Here is a 12,994-nt window from a genome sequence, read left to right on the forward strand (position 1 = left end):
TCTGACAATGCTAATGGTGAAATTTGGATTTCAGTTAGCCAAAATGTGAGCTATTTCATTGCATATACCCACATGTTAGAGCAGACAGAGGAGTGTTCTTTTTTTTTCTTGCTTCTGGAATGAGCTATGTTGCCTCATTTAAACAAGACAAGAAAAAAACTGAAGCAGTGTTGGCAGAGTAAAGATTTTCCTAGGCTGTTTTACTGGACATGGAGAACTGGAAATCATGCTTTAATGAAGGAAACTCACAACACTTCTCTTACTCTTCCTTTTGTGTTTATCCCAGGTGTTAGGTTACTTTGCTTTAAGAAAAATAACAGAAAATTGTGAGTTCTCTGCCTTCTCCAGGAGGACTGGCTCTCTTTGTCCAAAGTTCTCTGAAGGGTCTGCATTCTTACTGCCCTTGAAGATTTAAGGGCACTTATTTCTAAACCCTTGGGGTTTTTTTTGTTTGTTTGTTTGTTTGTTTTTAAGCCCTTTTAACAGAACTTTCAAGATATTAAAGGTATTACAGGATGGTGTCAGTTTTACTTTTCTGGAAAATGCAAAGAATTGAAGTTGCTAGTACTGTGGAAGAAATACTGTATGTCTCATGAGTTCTCTTTGCTACAAATTAACTTTAAAACACATTACCAACAGCAATTCCGTTACAGAACACCAAAGTCACCTTATTGCTGTATACTGAATATTTTAAATGTTGTCTGATTATCAGAACAGAAGAGAGTGCACTTGCTAACCCTGAATAAATATCTTCTGAGAGAAATTGATAGTAACAAACATTTATTCAGATTCTGAGTAGCAAAGAAGGGCGTGACCAACTCCTTGACGATATCCCTGATGATAACTCCCAAATTATGGTTACCTATTTTTCTTATAACTAAAAAATGGCAACTAAAATTATTACTGCTCTTAATAGCTAACAATGTATTCTGCAGCTTGGCATCACTTAATTCTGAAGATATTTTACAGAAATATTATTTTACTCAAGTCATCTTCAGAACATAACATTTTAATGAAATAATGTTTGGTATGTGCTAGATGTATCTGTGTGAAAGCTGGTAGATATTGTTTGAGCTGGAGGAAAAGTTGCATTCAAGTAAGTAATTTTTCTTCAAGTTTCATTATTTAAAACAAGTAAAATAAGTGAACATTAGCAAAAAAAACCAGAAAATATGGATGATTCTCTAACTTCTCCAGTGGTCATTCCCTTTAGAGATTGGGGGGGAATATTCATAGCTCTATGCTGAGTCACTCGATGAAGACCTAATACTAAACATACGTTTTTAATTACACTCCATTTTCTCTTTCTTACAGTTTAGTCTGTTTATCTCATCCTTTTTCCCCCTGTATTTCTCCACCTTTTGTCTACCCTTTGTTGTTTATTTTCTTCCACAAAAACTGAAAATATGCTTTCTATAGATTATTTATCACGCAAAATGGTATGTTTGTTTTGGTTGCATACCATCTTGTTTCTAAGAGACTTCAGTTGAGGAGAGGAATCCAGAAGCAGAAAGCGTGGAAGAGCCATCATCAACTAGGAAGGTAGTAGTAGTGACACTTTACATTACTTTTCCTTGGTAGTAGAGATGCACTAAGAATTGATGTTGAATCTTAGAGCTGAAAAGTGCCTGGTTTTAATGGACTTTATTTCTGAAGCATTTGCAGTGAAACCATTCTAACATCCTAATGAAAGAAGTTTGCCAATGCTGGCCTTGATGAGAAAACCTGAGACAGTAGTAATAGTTTTTAGCCGCAGAAATTTGGTTCAAGTCTCACATGCTATTTCATATACATGCTATAGAGAAGCAAATTCTGCAGCAAATTCTGCACTTTACAAATTGGGATCTATGGTTGGTATTGCAGATGATGGTGTAGTGATCTCTAAATCTGATCATAAAGTGGCATTTAAGATTACTGTAGTTAAATTTATGGTTTTTATGCAGTGTAGTCTGTATGTGTCACACACTGCAATGGCCTTAAGACATTGGTGTACCTGGTGATAGAACATTTCAACTTTGTACTCTTTGAATATTTTTGGGGTACAGATGTCAATAGAATATAATCCTATGGAGGAAAGAATCTAAAGAAATCTGTGCCACAAAACTGAATAATTGAATAATGCTGAGAAACGTATAAGATGTGCTAAGAAGGAAGAGGCAGCTTGTAGGTTTTGAAGTTCATTTTTTCTGAGTTAAACTTGCACCTTACTCTTAAGCCTGTATTATCTTGTAACTTTTTTGAAAATAAGATTAGATTGGCTAACACAAGCTGCTGGAATCTTTAAAGTGTCTAGGTACCAATTTTGTAGCTGAGCAATAATTACTCAAATATTCTCTATGACTGTGTAATTAATTTATAGTGTGGGGCAGGTTCTTAGATTTTAAAAATCTCCATTTTATTCACTAAAGCTATGGAACCTAAAGAACTGAACTGATGGCTCTTTTGTGTGAACTATTTGGAAGTAACTCAAAAAAAAATACAGCTCTTAAAGATCTCCTAAATTCTTATACTGCTTCCTTTTGTTGACCGACAACTTCTAATTCCCTCCCCGATTAGCACTCTGGAATTAATGCGTAAGTTTAAACTTCTGAACCTCCTTTGCTCATGAAATTCCGTGATAAAGTCATTTTGCAATTGTTTTCATTCTCAGAGCATGGTGTTTGGAATTTAAATAACAGGAAGGATTACAGTAGTTCCTTGAGCTGTTGCTTTCTATTTTGGACTCCATGAGCCCGTAATGTTTTTCTGAAAGGTTTCTGGTGGACAGAAATGAGTTTGGAAGGGACTGTTCCAGGATGTACAAAGCGAACACTATTAAGAACAGAAAGGTAAACTGCGCAGGAAGCCTATGCAGGGAAATTCAGCTATTTACTTTTTTTAGAAGACCTTGTAGTATTGCTCATGACTTCTTCCATGAAGTGACTTCTTCCATGACCGGAAACCCTTTGAGCTGGCATTAGCAAATTAGCTGGCAGAAGCAAATAGAAATTCATGCCCTTTCCTGTCTTAGCTCTTGCAAAAGTAGGTGATTTTTGTAAAGCAAAAGGATCTTTCCTAACATGCAGGCTATTTAAAACAAGCAAAGGGATAAATATTATTATGTTTTTCTGACATCCACTATCAATTTGGCAGAGAACAAAACAGTAAACATAATGATGTGATTCCTGTTTAGTTCTGAACTTCGCTAAAACAGAAAATACAAAGAAAGATGAAGCCATTTGCAGGGGGGGAAAAAAAGGTCTCACTTGCAGTTCTTCAATGAAAATGCCAGAGCATATTTGTAATCTTCCTCTAATTTTAAGATCACTGGTTTAAAAAAAAAAAAAAAAAAAAAAAGTTGCGACTTACTTAGTTCTAGGTGTCTATTACAAAATGTATTTTGATAGCTTTTATTTGGCAAAACTTCAGGGTTTTTCTGTGTTATGCTGACAAAAATTATATCTGTAAATTGAGCTGTAATTAATGTCACAACTGGCAATAAGTGTAATTCTGGGAGTCCAAAGTTTAGTGTATTTGAAGTTAGATTCCAAACTGGAAACCTTCCTAAGTATGTGGTAACATTTTATTTCTACCTTTGTTCAGTCAAACCACAGAAGTACAATGTAGTAACATTCTCCTCAGCTTCAAATAACTCATAAGCACCTAAACTTGTCATCCAGAATTTCTGCAGTATTCCCAGGCACATGGTAACCTTTCTCACTAAAATCCTCATTCTCTTTGCTTTTGCTCCACCTTTTCCTATATACCTGTTCGGTCATATTTCAATCATGCTCAATCATTTAATCTACCAAGTGAAGTCTTAGGGAAAGTAGTGCTCCGTTAATCATTGTAAGATTGCCAAATTATTTTACTTCACCTTTTTTTAAATCGGCTTACAATTCTTTAAGCTGAAAAACATACGGTAGGTCTATAAAAGTTGTTACCTTTTTGCTTTCAGCTTGCTTGAGTGGATTATTAAATCCTCCTGCTAACGCCTGATAGATTTTTGATTATTTTAGTAATTGAAAACTTGTTGATTTATATGGACTATTCAGAGATTTGGTTAAGCCCAGGTCCCTCAGCCTACCTTTTATTTATAGCAATAACATTCATTTAATGTCATGCTGTTTTCATTTTCCAAATCAGTGTCTGATGGGGTTGGAATCACTGTTTGGTGGAAGATCTCCGAATTGCATAGCAAACTACAAGAAGCTTTTCAGTGTGTAGCTATGTTTTCTTCAGTCAGTGTTCAAATGCTGTTGTTCCTCTGGCAAAGTATTTGGACTCTATGCTCCTAATTGTGCCAGGTATTGGATATGGAAGAGCTGATTTTCTGGAAGACTAGCTAGGATGCTTAAATAAAAGTAAGTACTAATGATTTGGCCTAGGTCAGATTCAAGTAAGCATTTAGATCTGTGTTACCATCCTCCAACATGGCAAAGCATGCTAATCTCCTGTGTTGATCTTTTTAAAATGTTGCTGTCTGTGTTGAAAAGTGATATGCTTTGATTTGGGCTCCACAATTGTGATAGATGAAATATTTGCTGTCTGTTCCTAGAGGAATGCTATAGGTTTTAATTAACAATGTTTGTAGAGTGCTTTGTGAGCTGCAGATTCTGAAAATGTAAATTAGGATTTATTTTAACTGGTGCAAACATACTGAAGCCAGTGGTTTTGTGGAAGCCCACTGTGCTATAATCTAATTGTGAGTGTTTTTCTGATCTCCCATTGGAAGATGCAAGTTATACAGACCTACCACAAGATGACAGGCAGAAATAAGGGACTGCCTTAAAAAAGAACTTTACTACCATGTTGAAACTCAACATTTTGTTGAGCAGTTATAACATGGAAGTGGTACACTTGATTTTTTATTATTATTATTTTAATACCAAAAGACATAGAACATATGTATTCCAGTGAGCAAAATGCAAGGAAAGTGACCATTGCATCCATGATTCCAATGTGTACTATCTGGAATACTGTTATTTAGTAAGGAAAGAGTATGTTTGGAAATGCATATGTCGTTCTTAAAAATGTTTTTTGTGGCTACCAACCTTTCCTGTATTAAAATAAAAGTCATGAGTTGCCTGAAGTTATTTATTCCTTGATATATTCTGTTTCAGTTCTAAAATCAGGAGCACCATATGAAGGACTAAAGACTGTTTATATATAAATTTCTGAATCATATACTGAATGAGCAAAATCCATCTTCCAGTCTATCCTTTCTCCCTCCACTCCCCCTTTTATTTTTTTGGTAGTTTAGTTGCTATTGAAATAACTGTTGGCTCTAAGCCATTGTTTCCTTAGCAGGCTTCCTCTTGGCTCACTTACAGAAATTTTGCAAGCATTCTTCTCTTTTAAAAATAAAAATTTTTTAGTACTGTTAATATGCTGCTTACTTTTATTGGACATTCTTGCAGCAGATGACTAGTGTGGCATTCCAGGTCCAATCAAATGAAATTTCCATCTCATCTCATTCTGTGAGGGTTGTTTGAACATTAACTTGGACTTAAATCTTTCTTGAATCAGCTTTCTTTAAAAGAGGCACAAAAGAGTGAAGTTTTTTTTTTTAAGATCTTTTTTAATGCAATGGATCAGAGGAAAGTTTACTCCTAGATACTGTCAAATCCTTAAAAAAAAAAAAAAAAAAAAAAAAAAAAAGAGAGAGAGAGAGAAATTGATTGAAGAATTTTTCATCTACTCAAATGATTTTCTAAAATAGTCTAGAGAGTGTAAATTGTTAAGCTGTGGCTGCAGTATCTAATGAAATAATATGTTGTTCTAGAAAATTGTTTCAGCAGTCTCAAAATATGATATCTATATTTCATCTGAATTACATGCTTGGATGTGAACTTAGCAAGAGAATGTCAACAGAGGGTCTTCTGCAGTGTATTCCATGGCCATTGGTTGAGGGACAGCTAGCCAAAACTGATCTCTAAAAGACTGGGGTAATGTTGATTGGGAAAGGAACAAATTAAAACATTTGCTTTCACTAGCATTACACTTTGAGGATGTGTCTCCTACCTATTGTTAAACCAGTAAACCAGAATCATATGGATTCCTTGTGATTTCTGGATAAGCAATTAGCTGAGCCTATAGAAGTCATCCATTTGCTCTAACAATCAATTCAGATTAAAAAGGATAATTACTTTAATATTGTGTTCTCTTTATGGCTTCATCTTGAGTTTTCAGTCACTTTTGAGGTTCTGCTCCTAAACTCAGTAATAGTTTGTGTTACCTGAGGCTCTGTTGTAAGATTTCTGAATGCCTCGGTGTCCCCACTCCTCTGAAATAAAATGAAGCTTTGAGCCTTTAGAAAGAAAAATATTTCTTACAACAAGCCTAAAAATGTATAATGCTTTTTTTCCCCCTCATTCCTTTAGGTTTTTCTTCTAAATTCTGTCAAGATAAATAGGAGTATTCTTATGAGCAACCGAGGGACTCAGCAACTCTTCATCTACTTGCTGAAGTTTTTTGAAATGTCAGTAAATGTATGGATAATGGTGGTCCAGTTGGTGCTGGATTTAATTTTAAATTTAATATTAGTGTTTGGACTGCTTCCTATGAGTTTCCTCTCCAAAGGCTCTTGATGTCTGTCATGAATAAGGAAAAACTCCATTCATGCATCAAAAACTGCTTCAGGCAAAGGAACAGAGAAAGGGAAGAAATCATTAGTTTTCAAAAAGATTGTCACTAGAAGGGGTTGTTAGGATCTATGCTGTTCATCATATGCAGACATGCTCATAAAAGGGCATAAATAGTGAAGATAACCAAATTATTCACTTAGTTCTAAAGCTAACTGCAAAAGATTGCAGAAGTCATAACACTGAATGACGAGTTGATGAAATAGGAAAATGTGAGGTAGTCTATACCTAGAAAGACATACAAATTTACACCTAATTATAACTGGGCTTTTTATTTATTGTTAGTGGGAAGAGATCTTTGTTTCTAGTTCTCTGAAAAGGTTAACTTGGAGCTTGGGGACAGTCAAAAAGCTAACAGTGGTAGGAATTATAAAGGAAGAAACTGGAAACAGAAGGAGAACATGAAACTGTGTATTAAATCTGGGTTGTAAGTCATGTCATCCCATCTCAAAAAAAATTTTTTTGAAAGAAAAGGTTAAGAATAATTGAAATACAGAATTCCTCTCTTGTGAGAAGTTTACGTATGTGAAACTCAGAGATTGCTAAGAAGGAATATGATAGGTCTGTAAAAGCACAGATGGAAAGGTGGCTCGAAAGTGATGGTTCACTTTTTTGGGAATATGAGAATGTATGGGTTCAAAAAGTTACATTAATTTGTGAAGTAAAGATGTATCAGTAGCTAGTGCAAACAATTGTTTAGTTATAGCATCTGGCACAGGAAGTTATTAAGCCAGTAAATGTTTTCATGCTTTGTCAGGCATAGTATACTTAGCCTGTTCTAGTCCCTAGATGTTCAGAGCTAGGCAGTCTTTGGAGGTAGGATATCACTTTGGAAACAAGATATTCACAGGACAGTTGAGGTTGTAAGGGACCTCTGGAGATCACCTAGTCCAACCCCCCTGCTCAATCAAGGTCGTCTAGAGGAGGTTGCCCAGGACCTTGTCCATGTCACTTTGAATGTCTCCAAGGATGGAGACTCCACAACCTCTGGACAACCTGTTCAGCCTTGCAGTAAGGAAGTTTTTTCTCAGATTCAGACGGAACTTAGTTTGTGCCTGTTGCCTCTTGCTCTATCACTGGGCACCACTGAAAAGAGAGTGGCCCCATCCTCTTTACACCCTCCATTCAGATGTTTAAACATGTTACTAAGATCTTCCTTGAGTCTTTTCTTCTCCAGGCCAAACAATCACAGCTCTCTGAGCCTTTCCTCATAGGAGAGATGCTCCAGTCACTTATTGATCTTAGTGGCCCTTCACTGGGCTTACTTTAGTAGCTCCATATCTCTCTTACCATGGGAAACTCAAAACAGGACACAGGTGTGGCCTTTCTATGAGCAGAGGGGAAGGATCACTTCCCTTGACCTGCTGGCAATGTTCTGCCTAACATCATCAAGGAAGCTCTTGGCCTTCTTTACCACTAGGGCACATTGCTGGCTCTTGATCAGGTTGCACACATCATGACTCCCAGGTCCTCCTCTGCAGAGTGGCTTTCCAGCAGTTCAGCCCCCAGCCAGTACTGGTGCATGGGGTTATTTCTGCCTATATGGCTGCATTGGTTTTTGGTTGATGTTGTACAAAGTTTTATATGATGATATAAGATAAAAGATACGAGAAATAGCATGGAGAACTGGACTGAGAAAGTCAACCAAGATTTTTAGATATCACAAATGATTTTTTTTTTAACTTCTGAACATAAAAAGATAAAAGATCAGAGATTTGATGATCCCCAGTCTCTGAAAATCTGGTTCATAAGTATCTAAGGTTTAACACCACAAAATGAAGGTACTTAAGGTCACTTCAGAGAGCAGAATATAATGCTTCTCTGGGTAAGTGTAGGTGTGTTACTTACAAAGTGCCATATGTTGAATCCCTTACTCATTAGTGAGTTGGTAGTTGCACATGATTCACTTCAGATGGATTGACTATGAGTTTTGTGGTAAATAAATAGTGCAATGCTGCTAGAAAAAATAAATCAGATGAATGCATAGAAGTAACTAATAAAACAGCATAGCAGAGATCAATTAACATATCAAATTATTTTAGATGTTTTGGATGGAAAAATGTTTTAGAAGGATAAAAGGATAAGAGAAGACTGACAAACATGAGACAGGAAAATGCCATATGGAAACAAAATATAGACATAAATTTTATAGCAACTGAATGAAGGAGATGACAAATATTTTGTAAGGCATTAATGTGTCAGTGAAGGAGAGGAAGGCATGTACCCATGTATTGCTCTCTCTTGCATGTTGTAGGTAATTAGATATTCTAATATTCCAGCTGGCTCTGACATTTTCCCTGTACACCTGGTGCATTTTCTGATTGTTTGAACTGCATTGAGAGCTCAGTCTGGAAGATAAAAAGGATCCAGTTCAGTTCTTAATCTGAGATAACACTGAATCTCTCTCTTGTTTTTGCATCTTCTGGGTTCTGTTTCATTTTATTTTCTTGATGCTAGGTGAATGCTTTGAAATAGTACCTCATGGATACTAGTCATCCAAATGCCATCGAAGGTCTCTGAGTTGAGTACCACATTACCTTTGCTCCTTGAGAGGTTACAGCATGGTGGTATGGGGTTGAATTTCACTGTATTTGGTAGTTTTAGTAGTCTTTGAGCATGGAAAATGAGAAGTTCTGTGCGGCCAAAATGAAGTGAAGGTTCATGAAAATGTAACAAAGAGTGATTTGTGTCAACCTAGTAACTGCTGTAAACTTAAAACCAGTTATTTTGAAATGGGAGAGGGAAAAGATGACAGGGAATAATGAAAGAGAGCAGATGTGGACCCCCAAAAGCAGGAAGGAAAGGAAAGGAAGAGGAATGAGGAAGAGAAAAAATGCTGGAAGACTAAAGATCATGATAATGCATCCCAGCATAACAAGAGGAAAGAGATTTTTATTTTTGTCTTGTCATCTTCCACTCCTTTTTTTCATCTGTTCAGCTTTTTTTGTTTGTATTTTCCTTCTTCTTCTTTTTTTTTTTTTTTTTTTTCATTTAGTTCAGGGGTCCAACAACAACATCCGTAGAATAAATCTCTTGCTCCAAATCTCCAGAATCTGCACAGGCATCTCTACAATACTCACATATGTCTTTTTATAATTTGTACAAGTTCTGAAATTGGTTTAAATATGGTGAGAGAGATAACTAGGGACAATATATACCAAAGTGAGTCAGATCACTTCCCTGGAGACTGAACTCATGGCCTTTACCTTTAAAATACAGAAACCTCCCTCTGTTCAGGAGCTAAAGTGACAGCTTCACAACTTGAACTGTTGGGAAAAGCTGATCAGCTGAAGGGGTGGGTCTCTGTTTAAGAGAATGACAGTTTTTGCTTCATTGCAATGTCAGAATTATTATCTATTAAGGGTAATTCAGACTTACTTTTCTATTTGGTCATCTATTTGGCCCTCTCGCTCCAGAATATAAATCTTTCCAAACGAAGATGTGATCATCATGGGAGAGGGAGGAGGAATAATGGAAGAAAATCTATTCAAACTAGACAATAATGAAGATTATATCTCCATAAAACAGACAGGATTTTAGCTAAGAATCTGAATAGAATACAGTAGAAATAATGTTATGCTTGTCCATTGATTTCTAACAAGACATAAGAAATCTATTTTTGTGGATGGGATGTAAATACTGTTGATAATGTTGTGTTTCACTACTGTTTCCTTGAACTACTTTGCTACTATTCTCTTACTATTAAAAATGTTCTAGTCTGCCTTAAAAGACACCAAAAAAGTAGTTCCTAAGCATATCCTTTTTTTTCCATCCTTTTCCTTCTTTGAATAGGATTGGCAGGTATGAAAAGCTAATTCAGTGGTTTTCCTTAGAGAACACTTTAATGCAAGGTGGCTATCTTTACTAGGTGATGAGACTAATATTTCCTTTGCATGATTGAAATTGTGTCCTATTACAGCACTGGGGGTGGGGGCAATATACATGTTATGAGATTATTTTTTCCATATTTTTTTTTAGAGAGGAATAGCAGTGAAATAATTTGCCGAGCATGACGTGGCAGATGTGTATCAGGGCTAGGATAAAAGCAGACATCTAGTTTAATGACTCACCTAATAGATTATGCTGTCTCTGCACTTAAACACCTGACACAGAATTTTCACAAATGCCGGTGTGATGTAAGAGAACAAACCTCATAGGCCCTGGGGTCCTCATAGCTTAAGGGCTCAAAAAAAGAGCCATTTAGTTTTCTTATCACCTAATCTGCCTGTAATTTTTATAGCTGGCCATAACATGAGGCTGGCAGCCTTGCTTTTCTCTTATTGCTCCTTTTCCTGTTTTTCTTCTAATTGGATTATGAAAGAGGACTGCTTAGGCATTTGTATAGTATCTTGCACAATGGGATCTCAAATCTGGATTGCAATACTATGCAATAAATCAAAATGGCAGAAATAGTGGCCAGTTTCAAAATAGCGTGCACTTGGATACCTTCAACTGTGTAAACTAAAAAGTACTTTTAAAGAGACCAGTTCAGAATTTTGTTACTAGAGACATGAAAGGCTTTTTTTTATTTTTCCTTAATTTTTTAACATCTTAAAATGTCTGGAGGTTTTGCTCCAAAGTCAAATGGAATTTTAACACTGCCTTGACACTCTGCTATTTAGGAGTGCGGCGTTGCTAATAAGAGAATAAAGCTATAGATAAAACTATTGTAAATATGATCAGAAAACTGTTGGGAGCATAGGGCTAATGAAATACTAATAGATACTGTAATAAAAAAAGTTAATTATGTGCTATTATAAGCAGCACATTGGTCGTCTTTTTAGAACATATATGTCGCTCATGAATGTACTGAGTCATTACTAAAGAAAAAATACTACTCATGTTTCTTCATAAAAGCAGTTAGTCAGTTGTTAATATTCTATAAACCTCCATGGAAAATATAACCTGCTTGGTAATGGATATTACTAGTCCCTTATTTGGGTAGATTTCAGATCAGTTTTGCTTTGAACTGTGAAGTCTAAGGCCAAATCCTGGATGTTGCTAAATTACCAGTGCTGAAGAGTTTGTATTTTGTGAGCACAGATGGAGCTGACAAAGATTATAGCAAGTCTAGGTAGCACTATTAAATTTAAGAATTCAGTGATATGCATTTACTGCTCTCTGTTGCTACCAGATGTGAAGCTGGAGTACAAACACAGGGAAATAAGCAATGTTACAGACAAATGTTCGTTGCAGACCAAGCAGGATCATTGACTTATGTGATATATTTGTATTAGTATATCATATACTGCCTTTTATAAAGCTTGGAATTTTTCATTGACTGCAGTGGCTGGTTTGTCCTGCAAATTTGTGTGTTACAAAAATAATTTTTTCTCAATAATAAATGTATATTTTCACATTCAAATACTTCAAGTCATATTAGCTCATATTCAAATGAGTTCTGTCATGCTACCCTGCTATAGAGTGTCACTTTGGAAATACTTACAAATGGGCTGAAATAGTTGTTAGTTTTCAGGGAGGCTTAGAAACAAGACTGAGGAGGCAGTTTGGTTTTTGAGGTTCATTTGGCAGAGTTTACTATGTAATTTATTGATGCTGATTTTGCTTTAGTTGTTACTAGTTCTGTGGTGTACCAGCTGATGGAAAGGAAGAGGTCAATCTGGCTTTTGCCAGGACAGCTGTCTGCCTTCCCTCTTGAATACTGGGTCTCACTTATGATATAGCTAATTGTTAAAACAAAACAAAAACAAAACAAAAAACAACAACAACAAAAAAACCAGTAACCCCAAGCCCTAGGACAAATCATCTATATTTACTTGTATTATGATACTGAAATGTAAATTCAAGGTAGTGCAGGGTTTGAAAGCTCACATATGCATGCTTCAGATCAGTAAGTCTTGATATCTGCTGAGCTTTCTGCGCATAAACAGGATAACTCTTGCTTAATCTCGGTTATTTGGTATGATTCACGTAGCAAAATAGATTTGTATGTACTGCAAGTGCAAAATTACAGTATGACCCACAGCATTTGTTACTTCTTGTTTTCATTGGATAATATTTTTATTTAATTGGGTAAAATATTTTTAGTGTGTTAATTAGCAGCTGCCTTATTATGCCTAATGCCAACATTCATTTCCTGTTTTGAGACTACCAAAAGTAAATGATCATGTAAAAGTCAGCTATTTGGTACAAAACCTTGTTTAATAGGAATGGAGAAGATCATCTATACTATATTTTTCTTCAAATCAATGAGATTTCATATTGAGAGGAATTTGCCTTCTTGCCTCCCTAATATTTTTCTAAAAGTGTATGCAAGAGATGAGGAGAAGAAAAGATAAAAGCAGCATGAATCTGCTGAACTGAATTGTGAGCTATTAATATTGTCTCTGGTACTGAGGCTGGTTCTGCGG

General features: G+C 35.8%; 1 protein-coding gene across 1 annotated transcript in view; it reads left to right on the top strand.

Moving 5' to 3' along the window:
* GALNT18 (polypeptide N-acetylgalactosaminyltransferase 18) overlaps positions 1-12,994 on the top strand; it is a 260,211-nt gene that overhangs the window by 15,211 nt on the left and 232,006 nt on the right. The window lies entirely within an intron of this gene.

Source organism: Rhea pennata, chromosome 5 (assembly GCF_028389875.1).
Source record: "Rhea pennata isolate bPtePen1 chromosome 5, bPtePen1.pri, whole genome shotgun sequence".
Classification (NCBI taxonomy): Eukaryota; Metazoa; Chordata; class Aves; order Rheiformes; family Rheidae; genus Rhea; species Rhea pennata.